At 43.2% G+C, this 16,245-nt stretch overlaps 1 protein-coding gene across 2 annotated transcripts in view; it reads left to right on the top strand.

The window, feature by feature from the left end:
* The first annotated feature begins 1,747 nt into the window (after positions 1-1,747).
* Positions 1,748-16,245, top strand: part of SGK3 (serum/glucocorticoid regulated kinase family member 3) — a 53,759-nt gene continuing 39,261 nt past the window's right edge. For both annotated transcript variants that reach the window (XM_065751914.1, XM_065751916.1), the window contains exon 1: positions 1,748-1,839. The gene's annotated coding sequence lies outside the window, so the exon portion shown is untranslated. The remainder of the gene's footprint in view (positions 1,840-16,245) is intronic.

Genomic DNA, 16,245 nt, shown 5'->3' with positions numbered 1-16,245 from the left:
TACATGAAATTGGCTCATAGTGAGGGGAACTAGCTAAGGCTCTCACTGACAGCCAGGCCTTGTGCTGGGGCTGCGGGGCAGCAATGCAGAGAAATGCAGCTCAGAAATGAGAATGAATTCACACACCAGCAAGGGTTCCTCTCACCAGCATGGCCATGGTCCGTGCTGGGAACTTCTTTCCAAACCTGATTTCCCTCTTTAAAACAATCCCGAAAAAAGTCTTGCGTACAGCTGCACTATAAACAGTTGCACGTGGAAGATGGATCTATACTGCAAACATGTGTGGAAGATGGATCAAGGACACCCAAAGGTGCTGCTGCGTGTATGCAAGACTTACCAGAAGTAGGTTACAACCAAGATTGGAATTACTTCAGCATTCTATGAAAAAGGATGTAAAGAATCTGACAGCTTTTCACAGTTGTGATATTTTGGATCCTCACACAGTTTTAAAGAAGCTATCTGTCAGAAAGAGAAATGTTCAAGCCAACATGAATTGTTGAATGAGCTTGAGGTTCTGATTCCAGCAAATGGCGGTAGGCTAAAGAACAGACAAAGATCAGAAGTGAATTATAGCTATGTCACACAACTGGGCAGGATGATAAGCTAAAGCAGCATTCTGAAGAGAGTGTCAGCAAAATCCTTAAACTAAGTGGGCTAAAGGAATGTTGCATGAAGTTGTACCACCTTGGCATCTTGGCTCTGCTGTTTCATGAACTGTGTGTCGTCTGGCTGCACATTTCTACCTCGTTCCTTTGCTTGCCTGGAAGAAGGGAAGGAAGGGACTTTCCGAAGCGTACTGTAAGGTGTTGAAGGCTATCATAACATAATAGGGCTGCTCCAAAAGCAATGTGTGCTATTTTATGATGCTGGCCCATGAAGTCAGAGCTGATCCTTCCCCTCTACTGTGCCCCGGTGAGGCCTCACCTGAAGTGAGGGCTCCTCGGTACAAAAACGACAGGGATCTCCTTGAAAGAGAAGCCATCAAAGCAAACAAAAAAGCAAAGCGTTGCCAGAAACGTGTGGAGGAGACGCTTCAAGCGCCTCCCGCTGAGATCGGCAGGCCGTGCCCTTCAGGCCCGGTGGGAAGGGCTCTCAAAGGCCGCCCAAGGGCACGGTCCCGCTGCCGAGGCCGCCAGAGGCCGCGGCGCTTCCATGCGGCGCTTCCATGCGGCGCCTGCGGGGAGGGTCCGCCCCGCCGCTCCCCGTGGCCGCCAGGGGCCGCTGGGCTGCGCGTCCCGGCCTGACCCCGCGGCGTGGCGGGGAGGCGGCGGCACCGCCCGCCCCGAAGGGGGCCGTGGGGTCGCTCCGCCGGCGGCAGTCCGGAGAGCGACGGCACGTCGGGGCGGGAAGGAGCGAGCCGAGAGCGGGGCGGTAGGTGCGGGCCGGGCGGGCGCGGCCGGCGGCGCGGGGGGAGATCCGCCGCTCGGCGCGGGCGGTTGGTGCAGCCCGGGGCTGCGCGAGGGATGAGTGACATCTGCGCTTCTGAGCGAGCGGCGCTTTCGGGCTCCGCGGGGGAAAGCGAACCGATCCCCGGAGTCCGGAGCTCATCCTGGCGGGAGCGGGGCAGCGCGCTGCGGGCGGCGACGGGAAAACTTCCTTCCCTTCCCCTTCCCTTTCCCCTTCCATCATAATGACGGATACTGTATTTTTAAAACATAACTTGTGAAGTCATTCCACATTTCACATTCTACATTTATTTATTTATTTATTTATCCATCCCCCCCCCCCCCCCCCATTTCAGCTCTGTGCTGTACCATCCCGGACTGGCCGGGCTCCGGAGCCCTGATTCTGCTGGCTGACACCACTGCTTAAACCCATAGGAGTGATTCCAGGATGGAGGTGAGGGAGGATTTGGGGAGGGGGCAAAGAGCGCGGATACACGGTTGTAGGCTGCAAAAACGGTTACCGGGCTGTGTGTTCCTCTCTGCTGAGTGCTGCAGCCTCTTCAGTGCGTGCTTTGAGTGCTGAAATAGCGTTTATATGTGGATTGGGCACTCAAAGTAGGTGCTGACAGCCCTTCTGTTTAAATGTCTCTCAAATTAATCTGTTAAAGTCTGTACTGTTATCTTAAAAGAGGATGAAATATTCCTTGAGGAGTGAGGTGCTGGCACAGGCTGCCCAGGGAAGCTGAGATGCCCCATCCTTGTAGATGCTCAGGTCCAAGCTGGACGCCCTGGGGCCCTGGGCAGCTGAGCTGGTGGGGGACAACCAGCCCACAGCAGGGGGCTGGAATTGGGTTGGCTTTGAGGTCCCTTCCAACCCAAACCATTGTGCAACTTAGGAGAATGAGAACTGTCATGACTGGTACCTACGAGATACTCAGGTTACTGCAGGGCTTGTGGAGTGCTGGATTTGTTCTGAGGGGATCCTTTACTTCAGTGATCAGCAGCAAATAGGAATTGCTGCTTCTCATTATTGCCCACCTGTGTTTGGATGTCATGGATGGCTTTGTGAGAAGCCTCTCAGGCTGGATGCTCACATCTCATGGAGAAGAGGACCCACAAGGGATGCGAGTTGGGCGGATTCTGGCCCATTCTGCTGTGATCTGCATATGAAGTAACACATTGCAGGGTTCAAGCTTTCAGTAATTCAAGCTTTACTTTAAAATTCCCAGTCAAAGTACTTGTCTGTTCTTTTTTTTTTTTTTTTGAGTTGCTTCAAGTTAGTCCATGAGTAGGTGGATAATTCTGCTGTAATGTATGCATTTAAAGTAGTGATTGCTGGTTTTTAATATTCAGAATTGTCTCAATCTAAGCATCTGGATTGGCTGCCAGCCTCCAGAGCTAACTTGATCCAGCAACAAGACATATCCATAGAATATGCAGAATTCCAAAAATAAAGTATTATTAAATAGAACATCACAGGTATTGGCACATAAAAAGAGGTGCATGGCAACTCTTTTCTCTCTGGGATCCAGGATTTATGATGGAAATCATCTGTCATTTCATAATGTCATGCATGCTAATTGCAGGTTCAGGCTAATCATCACTGTATAAGAGTGCATGTCAAATCTTATTTTTCCTCCCATCTATAGAATGAGCTTCTAAAGCTCTGATCTTGCAGCCACATCCATACAGCAGCACTTTGCCCAGGTTGCTCTTGCATGCGTCCCAGATCATTTTCCAGATGGTTTCAATTTCAGCAGTTGCATGTGAGCAGTAGGGCATTTTTGTCCCATGGATATGAGATGTTTCACACAGAGATGCCCAGCATATCTGCATGTAAATTAAGATCAGATTGCACGTATTCGTATCTGTAAATGAATATTTATTTTTGGCTGTCTAATTTAAAAAGATGTTGTTTTTAAGCTGTTTTGCTGCCATTTGCTCTCAAATGCAAAGTCACTGCTGGCTTTGTACCTTCATTTTTGGACACTCATAAGCCGTTAAAGACTTAAACTGCTGTGATATTTTTCTTTTCTGTAGACCAAAGAACTAGAAAACAGCATAAGTAACCTACATGCTTCTGTAGGCAGAGCTGTAGTAAAGCAATATGTTGTTTTTATTTGAAGTTAGCACCTCACATGTTTATATTGAAGTTTCATTTTGTTTTAGCTTAAGCAGTATCCATCTGCTAACATAACCTGTGAAGCAAACACGCTTTCCAAAGTAGAACTGAAGGACTTGAGAATGCTGCAGGAGTGCTTTAAAACATCTTCATTGAGTTTGTCCTTGCACTCCTGTTTCTCAAACACAGTCTATCCAAGTCTTCCAAGCTTTATAACACAGTGTCTGCCTGATTCCAGAAGTGTCTGAGGTGTAGAACATCTCCCTTCTTGATCAGGAAGTTCTTAAGTGCTCCACTGGGAGCTGCTGTGGTTCAGCATCAAAGCTCTGAGGAGATAAGAAACTGGGACTCCTGGGAAGCATGCTGTAAACACTCACACTGATAGGATCAGTTGTTTAGGTGTTGTCTTGTGGGTTTTTTTTTTTGTGGAACATGGCCTTTCTATAGGTGGTGGTGGTGGCGGCTGGATGGCTGGTAGTTCTGCTAGTCAGAACACTGGGTCCTGCTTCCTGTGCCCAAAAGGCTCAAACCCACATCTCCCCCACCTCCAAAGCTGCTTCTTGGACTGAAGGAGCTGAAAGGGAGGCAAATTACTGCTCCAGAGGTTAACTTGGGCCATTGCATGGAGGGTGCTACAAGCTGCCACAGCCTGAAGTGGGGAGAACCAGTAGGAACCTGGCTCTTGCAGCACTGGGTGTGGTGCCTTTGGTGTAGCTTTGGAGGATGAGTGCTAGCCTGTCACCTCTTAGGCAGGTATTTAGTCCTGTCATACTGACCTCATACACGGATTGGGGTATCTACAACCTGACCTGTAACTGTGTTCAGAATCATCTTCCACAATCTTTAGCATAGGAAGTAACAGGAAGATAAAAGGTTATACCTTCGCACAATCTTTTCACTTCAGTCTTTAAGGCAAAAAACATATAAACATTATGGTTGGAAAAGAACTCTGAGATCATCTTGTCCAATCATCAACCCGTCACCACCATGCCCACTAACCCATGTCCCTTAGTGCTACATCTGCATGACTCTGGATCACCCCCAGGGACAGTGACTCCACCACCTCTCTGAGCAGGCTGTTCCAATGCCTCACCACTCTTACAGAGAAGACATATTTTCCTAGTATGCAACCTGAACCTCCCCTGGTGCAACTTAAGGCCATTTCATCTAATCATTTTGCTGTTATGTGGGAGAAGAGGCTGACCCCTGACTCGCCACAACCTCCTTTCAGGTAGCTGTAGTGAGCTATAAGGTCTCTCCTGAATCTCCTCCAGACTAAACAACCCCAGTTCCCTCAACCACTCCCCATAAGTCCTTTGCTCAGACTCCTCACCAGGTTGGTTGCCTTTCTCTGGACATGCTCCAGGGGCTCAATGTCTTTCTTGCAGTGAGGGGCCTAAAACTGAGAGTACTTGAGGTGCAGCCTCACCAGTGCTGAGTACGGAAGGATGATGACTTCCCTGCTCCTGCTGGCTTCACTATTTTGGAGATAAGCCAGGATGCTGTTGGCCTTCTTGTCCACCTGAACACACTGCTGGCTCATGTTCTGCTGGCTGTCAGCAAGCACTCCCAAATCCTTTTTATCATCTGACAAGGAGGGGTAAATTCCTCTTTCAGTGATACTTGAGATGCTTTGTTTTGCTAGCACTGTATTTCTTTGCTTTGGAGAAGGAAAGCACCTGTCTGTTGGGGGAGGTGTGGATAAGAAAGATTGGTGTATATGTTTATTTTAAAGTTTCTTTATTCAAAGAAACACCATGTCTTTTTGTTGGCTGTCTAACCGTGAGGATGACTGGCAATCTGCTAGTGCTAACTGCCTTGCCAGATCCTATAGCAACGTACTGCCACTGTAAGAAGGTTGTATAACTTTATAGACTGTTATATTTCTCGTGGAGAAAAGTAAATCAAAGGGAGATTGGCTTCCGACACTCCATGATATGATGCTTAAGAGGAGGGAGGTCTCCGCTGAGAAACAAGGTGACGCACTGCAGCTGTTTTGCTGCCACTTGCTCTTCTGGTTCCTAGAATCATTTCTCTTTCAGTAGTACCTCTCCATCTCTTGTTTATTGTAGTGAAAAACTGAGGATGTAAACTGCTTTGCTGTGTTTTAAAACAAAAAATATTTTGAAACAGGTTTCAGACAGGGGAATGCTTTTCCTTTGATTCTGGATTCAGTGTTGGTAACTCTGTAGGTACATCAGAATGGATTAGTAATGCACTTGCAAATATGTATATATGACTGTTGCACCTCATATCTCAGCATTGAACTGCCACAGAATTGAAGTTACTTCCAAGTATTTATCTAAATCATATGGGATGTAAAATCTGTTATCTAAATATATGCAAACTGTGTGCCAGATTTTTAGGTATTGCACCTTTTCTGTTTGCTGCTAAGACACCAGTTGGGCACAGTTCTTACTTTTCAGAAACTACCTTTCACAGCTTGGCATTGTTAACGTTTGATGAAAGTGTAGTTTTAATGAGAAGTTGTGTTTGGGGGACTTGTGAGCTTTGTTGTTCTGTGATACTGTTGTACTAGAGTGACATTTCTGAATTCCAGCAGGAAGATGCACTGAAGGAGAAGTGCTGCTTAGGGCTACAAGTGTTAAGATTGTGCAGCTATTTGGGTCAGAAGGAATCCTGGGATGTGCAACACCTGCTCAGAGTTCAGGCAAGCTTGCTCAGTGGTCTCTGGCTGGATTTTGAAAACCTCCAGAAACAAACTCCACAGCAAAGAGCCTGACTTCTTGGTAACCTTGTCCAACAGAGGCTGCCATTGGGTTCCCATGAAGTCTGAGGCTAAACCCCGTAGGAGAAGGGCTGCAGCCCTTGACCATCCATCTTTGGAGATCTTTCATTCCCCATGTAGTTTCTGCTTAAGTGGAGGAATGTTGGACTGATGTACAGAATCCGCAGTAGTGTAAAAGAACAACTGTGTATTTCAACCATGATAGTCATAATTGAGACCTTTTTAGTAGCATCCTAGCGTTTGGTTTTTATGAACTGGGATCACTATCACACCCTTAAATATGTTTCATACTAAGTTCAGTAAATAAGAAAGGACTGAACATTCAGAAGATGAATTCTTGACTTAAATGCTCTGGAATTTCCAGTTTATGTGTTTTGCTTTAAAATTTGAAGCATAAAATAGGGATAGGAGGTAATTAAAAACAATTTTTTTTGGATGAGCATTAATACCTTACAAAAGAAAGATGCATTCAGTCTAGATGTTTAGAACAGCGCTGAAAGCTTTTAGAGTACCTCAGAAATAAGAACTACCTGGCAAAAACACCCAGCCTGTCAAGTGCCTGAAGACAAGCACAGCAAGGACCTGTGCTTCCTTGCTGCAAGGTAGTAGCCATGTGCCTTGATTATATTTTAAATGTTTAGTGTTTGCCTTGGAATTGCTGGGTCTAACAACTCTTTTCTGTCCTTCTGTGCTCAGAGCCCCTATTGGAAACATATTTGGTTTCCCTATAAGGAGACCACAAAGCTGCCCCTTTGTAGCATCCCTTGAAAAATCATGTTATGCTTGGACCAGTGACAGAGAAAATGAGCGATTACATGGCTCTGTCAGGAGAGTGTGCTTGACATACTCATAAATTGTCAAACCTCTTAGTATGGAGTGTTTGTGTCGAGAAAAATGGTGCAATTTCTGATGATGTTTTATATCTTGTTCATGTGTACCCATATTATATGTAACTCAAAAGGCGTGCGTTAAATAGATTGGTTTAACTTTACTTTTCTGAATTTTTTGGTGGTTGACTGCCTTCTTGGTGCTCTTTTCATGTTAACTAATATGTTACGTGGTGGATGAATAGGATTCTTTATAGAATTATCTAAAATGAGGCACTGGTTTATTTGAAAACAAAGGGTTTCTTTAGAGCTAAGTTTAAGCTGGCATTGCCATGAATCCTAGAATTATTCTACATTTAAATGAGAGAACAGTGATGCACTTGTACTTGTGCCTTGAACAGCACGGAGCTGTTGACCAGAGACTTAGAGGCTGCTAAGCAAATCTTTCTAGGTTCGTTTGCTGAAATTTCCAAGTCTACTTTTCACTTCATAAGCTGATAATGAAAAGCAAAGGTAAAAAGATACTGTATCTTGCAGTAATCAATTAATGTGGAGGTATGCGATTGTTCTGTGCTGTGAATTTAAAAAGCATAGAATCCCAAGTAATCTGTAGCAATTTGAATGTGTACTTTTTCTGTTTTGGTTTGGGGTGTGTGGGATGTAGTGTATAGCAGCTAAACAATACCTCACTTGTTTATAAAAAAGCCTGGGAAGGAGCAGCAAGAAAGAAGAAAATATTTACAATAGTTTTCTACCCAATTAAAACCAGAAGGCAGACTGAAAAGGAGAGAGCTCATCTACCACCCACACCAATTAAAAGTAAGTTTTGCTGCCTGGATTTTAATTTACACATCCAAGGCAATGTAAATATAAAGTAGAAGCTTGACTTAACCTCACCAATTCAGAACACCTTCAGATTTATGATGCACTTGGTTTTGGTTGTGGCATCTGGCTGTTTAAGCACATTTTATGTGAATTGACAGGGACTATTTGAAACTCATGAACAGCCTTAAAATGTTGAACTTGTGGAGTGCTTCACCAGAATGTGTAATTGATGCCTGTTTTGCAAGCATTGCTCTGCAACATGTGCTGGCTGGGATCCTCAAGATACTCACACGTCTGCTGCTCTCAGCCCTTTTTCCTGTTTAATTATCTGGGAATAAAACCAGAATTCTGTAGCTTCTGTCAAGTATTAAAAGGTATCTAGAATTTCTGTGTGAACATTTTAATTGTATTTGCTGATAGGAATCGAGGTTGTTGGTTTTTTTCCCATGTTTCATGTGTATTTGCTTCTGAAGAACTGAAATAGAGGTGGAAGAAGGAACAGCATAGCACTTGCAGGGTTTTACTCAGAAATGAAAGAGCGAAGTTGTCAACACGTGCCAAAATCAGTTTGATGTTTTATGTTGGAGCATCGCTTGAAATGACCTGAAAGCAATATTATCATCAACCACCCAGTCAAAGTTAGGATAATTACATTGTGAATCGTGCTGTATGTGATGAGCAGAGGTTAAGAAACCAACCATTCTTTGATAAGGAATGTGTACGTGCTAAATATTTCCACAGGTGTGCTGGAAGCTCCTTTGCTGCAGAGCAACTGCCTTGTAAGGCACAGAGGTTGGCCTTATGCCCCTGAACATGGAGCTGCTTTTCAGTGTCAGTTGCACGCTCTCAGACATATGCACAATTTTACCCTTAGGGGGAAAAAAAAAAAATTGCATCATGCTAACAAGAAATTAGGAACTGGCGATGAGAAACTGGAACAATCTTTGTCATTGGGGACTGCTTTATGACTTGGGAACTGGAAGAGATTGATGGCTTGGCTGTTAGGCCTTCTGCTTTTTTGCTTTTTTGTGTGCAATGTATACAATTCAGAAAGCCCCAAGACATAGGTCTTAATTTATATTGTTGGGGGTGGGGGTGAGAAAGAAGCTCCGTCATTGTTTGCTGCAGTTTGTATGCACACCTTCCAAAGACACTCACATGTCACATCAGGTGTCAGTGGTCAGTATGCATTCTTGTATCAGTGCCTGGTGCCTGAGCTCTTTCTTGATGGTGTCACTCTGGCATGTTGCTGCAAAGAGCTTACACCGTCCTGGTGGCTGAGACAAGTCGTGCAGCTCTGGGCTGCCACAGTTGATCTGTCCTGCTTTGCTCTCTGCCACACAGATGCCACTGCTGGTCCCAACACTCACAGTTTGGCGTGGGGTGAACCTCCATCATTCACAGAACATTGCTTCCAGCTGTACTTTTGAAGTCTCAAGAGGCCATCTAAAATATCTGTGCCCCAAAGGTGAAATCTGTCTTTTGTTAGGTGTTTTATCTCAGCTCTTTCTAAAGGTCTTGTGGAATTTCTTCAGTGCCTCACTACCCTCCCTTACTTGCTTGTGGTGGTGGGTTTGGTTTTTTGTTTTTGTTTGTAATGTTCTTACCTCTCCTCCTCCAGTGTCTAACCTGAACCTTTACTGTGCTTGTTTTAAGCTCATTAGGACTCGTCCTATCCATGCTTGATTGAGGAAGAGACAATTCCCTTCTTGTAGTAGTATTTTAAAATAGCAGCCATCGCTTACAGGGTTTTCCCCTGTCCTAACAACCAGCTTGTCCAAGATCCCACCCCTAGGTCCTATTTTTAGGGTTTTTTTTGCACTCCCATTGCTGTTCCCTAGACCCTTTCTGGTGCATCCACAGCTCTCCTAGCTATTCAGATAGGAACAGAGATAGATAGGTGGAAGGATATTTTTAAGTTGAGCCGATAATGGTGGCATTGTTGCACTCTCAATGCTTTTTTCGGTAGCTTGCAACAACGTTTGCTGCTCTTAGAACAACTTGGCGTTTGTCTCTTGTGATCCACTGTAGCCTACAGCTGTGTTGCTTCTCATCTTGTCTGTATTTGCCGTTTCCTGCCTGAGGGAAGTATCTTGTATGTGACATTTCACTCTGTCCTTCCAAATTAACACTCTTATCCTGACATTTGTATATTTAACCTTTGTTTCTCACATCCTAAACGATTAATTCTCCCCTCATCTATAGTTTGATTGTTGAAATACCTGGAGGCAGTTTCAAAGCCTTACTAAAGGAAAGACGTGATGTGTGCTTTCTCTTCTACCTATCTGGAAGACCTGTCAGAGGAAGTTAACAGTGTGATTTAGCAAATCTCTTTTGGCTGCTCGTTAAGCTTAAGGTGCTGCTAATTCATTTGTTCTGGACTTTTTAATTTTTTTTCTGGGAATTTGACATTAAACTGACTAACTGGCTCTGTAATTTCATTCTAACTATGGTGGGTGATATGTTTTCCCTTCACCAGTTTTTTCATATATTGCATTACTTACCCTTCATGAGTGACCTGTAACCGAGCTACAGCCTAGAAGGAAATTCATCATTCAGTTTCTGAATCTCTAATTTCCCTAATATTCTTACCTGGTTTTTGATGTTGCTGTTTTGTTTACTTGTTTGTTTTCTCCACTGTATGCACACATGTGCACATGCTTCTTCAAGATGTAGGGCTGCAAGGTTTCTCTTGCTCTTAAGGTAAAGTTATATGGACAGTAATGATTATTTGTTGCTACATTTTTTAATTTGCATTATAACTTTATCTTAACCATGTTGATTTTTGTAGTTATGTACTCATGCAAATGTAATACTTATTGCCAGCAATTTGACCAGCTTTCCACATCCTGCATCTGCCATGAGCTGCTCAGAGATCTCCAGACACAAGACCTAGACAAAGAATTCTCTTACTACAACTTCTGTCCTTTGTTTTTATAGGGCACAAGGTCAGATTATCCTGTTCTATTGTTCCTTTAAGGAAACTGTTGCTTTTTTTTTCTCTTTTAGTAATTTCTCTTGTGAGGTGTACTCTAAGCATGTTGACGTTGGCCTTCATTACATGTAAGAGCTCCCTCCCTTGCATTCCATTTCATGAGTTTTAGTTTGTCTTCTGAATTGGTTGATCTCCATTTGCACAGCAACAAATTTACTGATCTTCTGCTTTCTGTATTTCCTTCATTTTTTAATATAAAAAATAGCTAATTTTGAAATAAAGAAGTCTCGCTTTAAAGCACGAGAGAGCTTCACACCAATTCTGAGGCCTTTCTTCCTGATACCATGCAAATATCAAGATAATCACATGTTATTAGATTCCTGTTGTAGCTTCTTCTGTTCTGTTTCCAACTTGTTAAATGTTCGATCATTCAGTTTGAGATCCCAGGTAGCAGATGCTGCCAGATATTTCAAAATAGCCTAATCACTGTTCAAACTGACTACAGCCCTACTTACATAGGCAGCTGGTTCCTGCAGTGCTTCAGAGCTGCAGGCCACAGTCCCGTGTTGTCCATCACTATTCTTCAATACCACTGGATTTACTGAAGTGGGAAACATCACTCTGAAAATGAAATGAAGTGTGAGTGTGCTTTCAGAGGGACTGTGTGTCCACAACTCCAGCTGGCAACCTGCACCCATCTATGGTAGATTCAGAATGCCTTCCACACACTGATCATCCCACCAAGCAGGGTTGCTGAATCTAAGCTTTTCAAACCATAGATTTAGGCACAAGATTTGGATCCGTTGCTTGTTTTACAGCTGCAGTGTGAGAGGAATCCACTTCTGTTAATATCTCCATCCAAATGAAACGGAGGTTTGGATACTTTTCATACCCCTTCCTATCATTGGGTAGGAGATTTAGAAGTTTTAGCAAACTAATTCCCTGAGCATATTGATGAATGCCTTTAGACACTCTTAAGGAGCTGCAGTATCACTGGGGTTGGTGAGTGAGTGGTCTCCCCAGAATCTGTATGGGAACTGACCGTTCTGCTGTTGCTCAGCTGGTGCACGAATGAGCTATCACTGCTAGGGCTGGGATGCCTTCAGGAGAAAGTAGGACACGCAGTTCTTTGTTCGAAATGGACCAGTTGGGGATTTCTTTTCCTAGCTCAATAAAAAGGCAGTCTTGAGCGAATAATCTTACTCAGCTGTGGCATAATGACTAAGATCTCATGGGATTACAAAGACATAAGGTCTGTTCCTCGTTCTACTGGAAAACCTTTCCACGAGCTTTGGTTGAATCTTTTAGCATGTGTTGCAGGTACTTTTATATTGCTATTCCTATGGTTTCAAATGCAGTAGCTCTTAATTTTATTGCTCCCTGGAATCTGAACAGGCTTGGCCAAGAAAACAGTGCTATAGGCAAAGAAAATGCTACTTAGTCCTGATCAGAGCTGGGATATTATTTACTTTCCATAGCCAATATTATAGATTTTATTCTATATTCTGACTTCCTTGCAAATCTGTGCTATATTCTATGCCACTGTGCTACAGAACTGACCACAAACCAGCTCAGACCCCTTTCCTTTTTAAGACTCTTCAGTAAATTGACTGCTTAACTTTTCAGGTCTCGGCAGATTATGTAGCAGTAGTTGAGAACTTTCTTCTAAAATGTAAATACAGATCCTGTGGTTTATTTGTTCAGAAGATACCAACAAGCATTCTCTGACATAACTTCTTCTTCTTTTAGTAAACCCACACCCTGGGTGGTATATGCATGCCTCTATATCCACTTTTTTTCTTTTCCCCTGCAGAACAACATAGTGAAAAATACTTGGAGATTTATATAGCAAACGAGTGGGAGTTCTGCATGTTCCCATGTCTGCTCCCTCCCTGACACCACAGGAAGCCCAGGGCTGTGCTCTCATCTTTCCTAGGCACACAATAACATGAAAATATAATCCCATATAAATTCAATAACTAATCCTCATATCTCCATGTTTTCATACTCCCAAAAATTCTAGCATCCACACAGGTATAACTTGTACCTGCCTACCATGATGGATGTGTTAGTGCATTCAAGTTTGTGTTTTTGTGGAATGTCCAGAATTTCTGTCCCCTTGGCATTAGCTTAATGCTTTTTGTATGTTCTCTTTTTGTCTCCCTCAGCTTCTGGTCTTTTTGTTAATTGATAGAAACTCTGCTACCACTCCACGATCCAATAAAAGTGCTAAACTGTTCCAGCTTATGTGATTTGAGAGGTCCCTCCCATAAACAAGATTTTAAAATCTGGTACCTAGTTTAACAATGCAGGTTCACAGTGAATGCAATAAAATGTGTATGAAAAGCTTTATTGAGCAGTTACATATGTAGAAACACAGGAGCCAGGAATCAGCATTACAAACAGCCATGTTGCTTGCTCTGACTTTCAAAGAATTAGCTGTTTTTTTCCTTCATTCTTCAGCATTTCTCTTCTCAAAATCAGACTTTTTTTTTGTAGGAGTGAAAAACTGACAGTGCTGTGTTTACTGGTTTTGAAGACTCATCTGAATCAGTAGAATCATTAATGGAGGCAGATGGAATTATCCACGATTACCCAGACTTTATTTCAATGGAGAGGGAAGCAAGGGTAATACAGAGCATGTGTTTAGGAGGAGGTGTGGTAAGAGGCCCAGAGCAGACAGGCAGACTGAGGGGACAGGGAAGTGTTAGGAAGGAAATTGCATCGTGGTTTCATAGGTTATTCCAGTGTATTTCAACTGATTCAAATGGAGGGATATATAAAGATGAACAATGAGACAGTATTTCTGAAGTGGGTATTTTGAAGGGCTGTTGTTTGCAGCGCTTTATATAAATGAAAAGTGCATTTGAATCAGAAGCAATTTGGTGTAGTAATCTCCTAGTGACTCATCCCAAACTTGAATGGAAGCAGAGCGAGTGTCACAGATAGATGTTTGAGCACTGACATGGTACCTGCCTCAGAATGAAGTTATATTTTCATCAGTTAAATCAAGAGTGGAAGACATTAGCACTCCCCTCCAACACCACTCTCATTAGCTTTGCTTGGCACTGTGCATATTCCAGTGTAGCCGTCCTCGCCAACACTGCCATTTCATCCCAATGGAGATTGATTTTTGGTAGATGGAACGTTGTGCAGATGACCAACAACTCCCGTACTTTACTCTAAATGCAGTAGCAGTATATTTACTGAATGCTTCTGTTCATGAGATGTACAACATCTTCAGTTCTCATGGCTTCTGGAACAAAATTGTTCCTGTGCTTAATAGGAAGATTTATGAAAACGTTTAATGAATCAAGTTGACAGAAAGTAAGATTGCCAGGTAATTACAAAACTTTGGCATTTTGTTCTTTTGTGTTCTTACGCAAGCTTGAAATTGTTCTGTCGTCTACAAAAATTACTTTAATTTGTGCAGCGCTGTTGAAGAACGTTGCATTTGGAGTAGGACACGTTCTCGTGTCTTACAGAAGGAAAACAGAGTTGTTTAGATTTGTGTGCAGGAACACCTTCCTGCAAAACACTTGACTACTTCGAATGATGAATGCAGGAAAATACAATGCATTTTAAGTAATTTGCTTCTTATTGTCCCTTTAAAATAACTGTAGGAAAATGTCAGCAGATAAAATTATCCTGCTTCATATTCACGTTCCATGCAGTAACCTCCCATACCTTTCCTTGTTCCCTCTGTTCTTTACCACCCAACACCATAATAGCTAACATCCAAAAAATTGCTGACCTGAAAGATTAAATGCTGACATTTGCCCTTTAAAAACTTCATTACAGTGGTCTTGACTTAATGTCAAGATTAGGGGGATTTACATAACTTTTAGCTGTGCTTCATACTCAGATCTAGTTTTTCTCTGGATGAACAGTGTGTATTTAACTGGTTCTGCTAGATTGCCATGATATTTCTTATGAAAAGAAAGATAGATTGCTTAGTAGAGTCCGAAAGTTGATAATCTGTCTTCTGCCCTAGTTTGTTCTTGGACATTATCCTGTACTGTATTGGTTTTACCCAGTCTAGGAGGACAGAACATATGCACCTTTATATAAATCTATCACTTCCTAGTTCAGACTCATGTAAACACATCTTCCTGTGGAGAAGGACTTGGGGGTCCTGGAGGATGAGAAGCTGGACCTGAGCCAGCAGTGCATGATTACAGCCCAGAGGGCCAACTGTATGTAATGCAGCAACTGGGCTGCATTAAAAAAGGGGTGGCCAGCAGGGAGAGGGAGGTGATTGTCCCCCTCTACTCAGCTCTTGTGAGGCCCCATCTGGAGTACTGCATCCAGGCCTGGGGTCCCCAGCACAAGAAAGATGGAGAGCTCTTGGAATGGGTCCAGAGGAGGGCCACTGAAATGATCAGAGGGCTGGAGCACCTCTCCTATGAGGAAAGGTTGAGGGAGCTGGGCTTGTTTAGCTTGGAGAAGGCTCTGAGGAGATCTCATTGTGGCCTTCCAGTATTTGAAGAGAGCGTATCAGCAGGAAGGGGAATGACTGTTTACATGGTTTGATGGCAACAGAAAAACTGTTTTAAACTAAGACAGGGGAGACATAGGTTAGATGTTAGGAGGAATTTTTTCACATAGATGGTGGTGATGCACTGGAACAGGTTGCCCAGAGGTGGTGGATGCCCCATCCCTGCAGGCATTCAAGACAAAGCTGGATGTGGCTCTGGGCAGCCTGGCCTAGTCGTTGGTGACCCTGACTATGGCGGGGGGGTTGAAACTAGCTGATTTTTGAGGTCCTTTTCAACCTAGGCCATTCTATGATTCTATGGTAAAACGCTGACCCAAAACTCCGAGGACTGAAGAAGAGAGTGCTTGGAGAACAAACAGACAAACAAACAAGCAAAAAACAAGCTAGACTCTGTAGTTAGTAGGTGGAAATATATATTGTCTGTGGACTGGTAGTAGGCTGGACATCAGGTGAACATGAGGAAATGGCTAGGTAAACATGTAAACAAAGTAAGAACAGAAAATATTTTACTTTACAACATTTCCCTTTTACCTCTGTCCTTTTTGGATGGAGATGCAGCTTCCTGCTTTGATACAGGGTCTTTTAAATTGTTGCTGTCAGTTTTCTACTCTTGAATTGGCATGGATCAGTGCTGTAGCATCTTTTGTTTGCAGTTTGTGAAGATATTAATAGAATAGTAAATCCAAATCTGGTCTATTTTTTAATCTTAGGATGCCTTTTAAGCACTGCTATTTTGGAAAAAGGCTGTAAACAAATGAGAATAGGAAAACAGCTGTCAAATGAGAAGGCCAGTGATACATCCTTCCTATCATCAGGGTCAAGCTTCCGAACCCTTCTGTCTCTCTACTTATGTTCTAAGGCTCAATGCACGAGGAACAGAGAATAGCTGGCGAAAGGAGACTCA

Source organism: Cyrtonyx montezumae, unplaced genomic scaffold, assembly GCF_038088225.1.
Source record: "Cyrtonyx montezumae isolate F1298 unplaced genomic scaffold, pur_monq_1.0 scaffold_8, whole genome shotgun sequence".
NCBI classification, from domain to species: domain Eukaryota; kingdom Metazoa; phylum Chordata; class Aves; order Galliformes; family Odontophoridae; genus Cyrtonyx; species Cyrtonyx montezumae.
The sequence above is the reverse complement of the archived record's forward strand: the minus strand, read 5'-3'. Positions and strand labels throughout refer to the sequence as shown.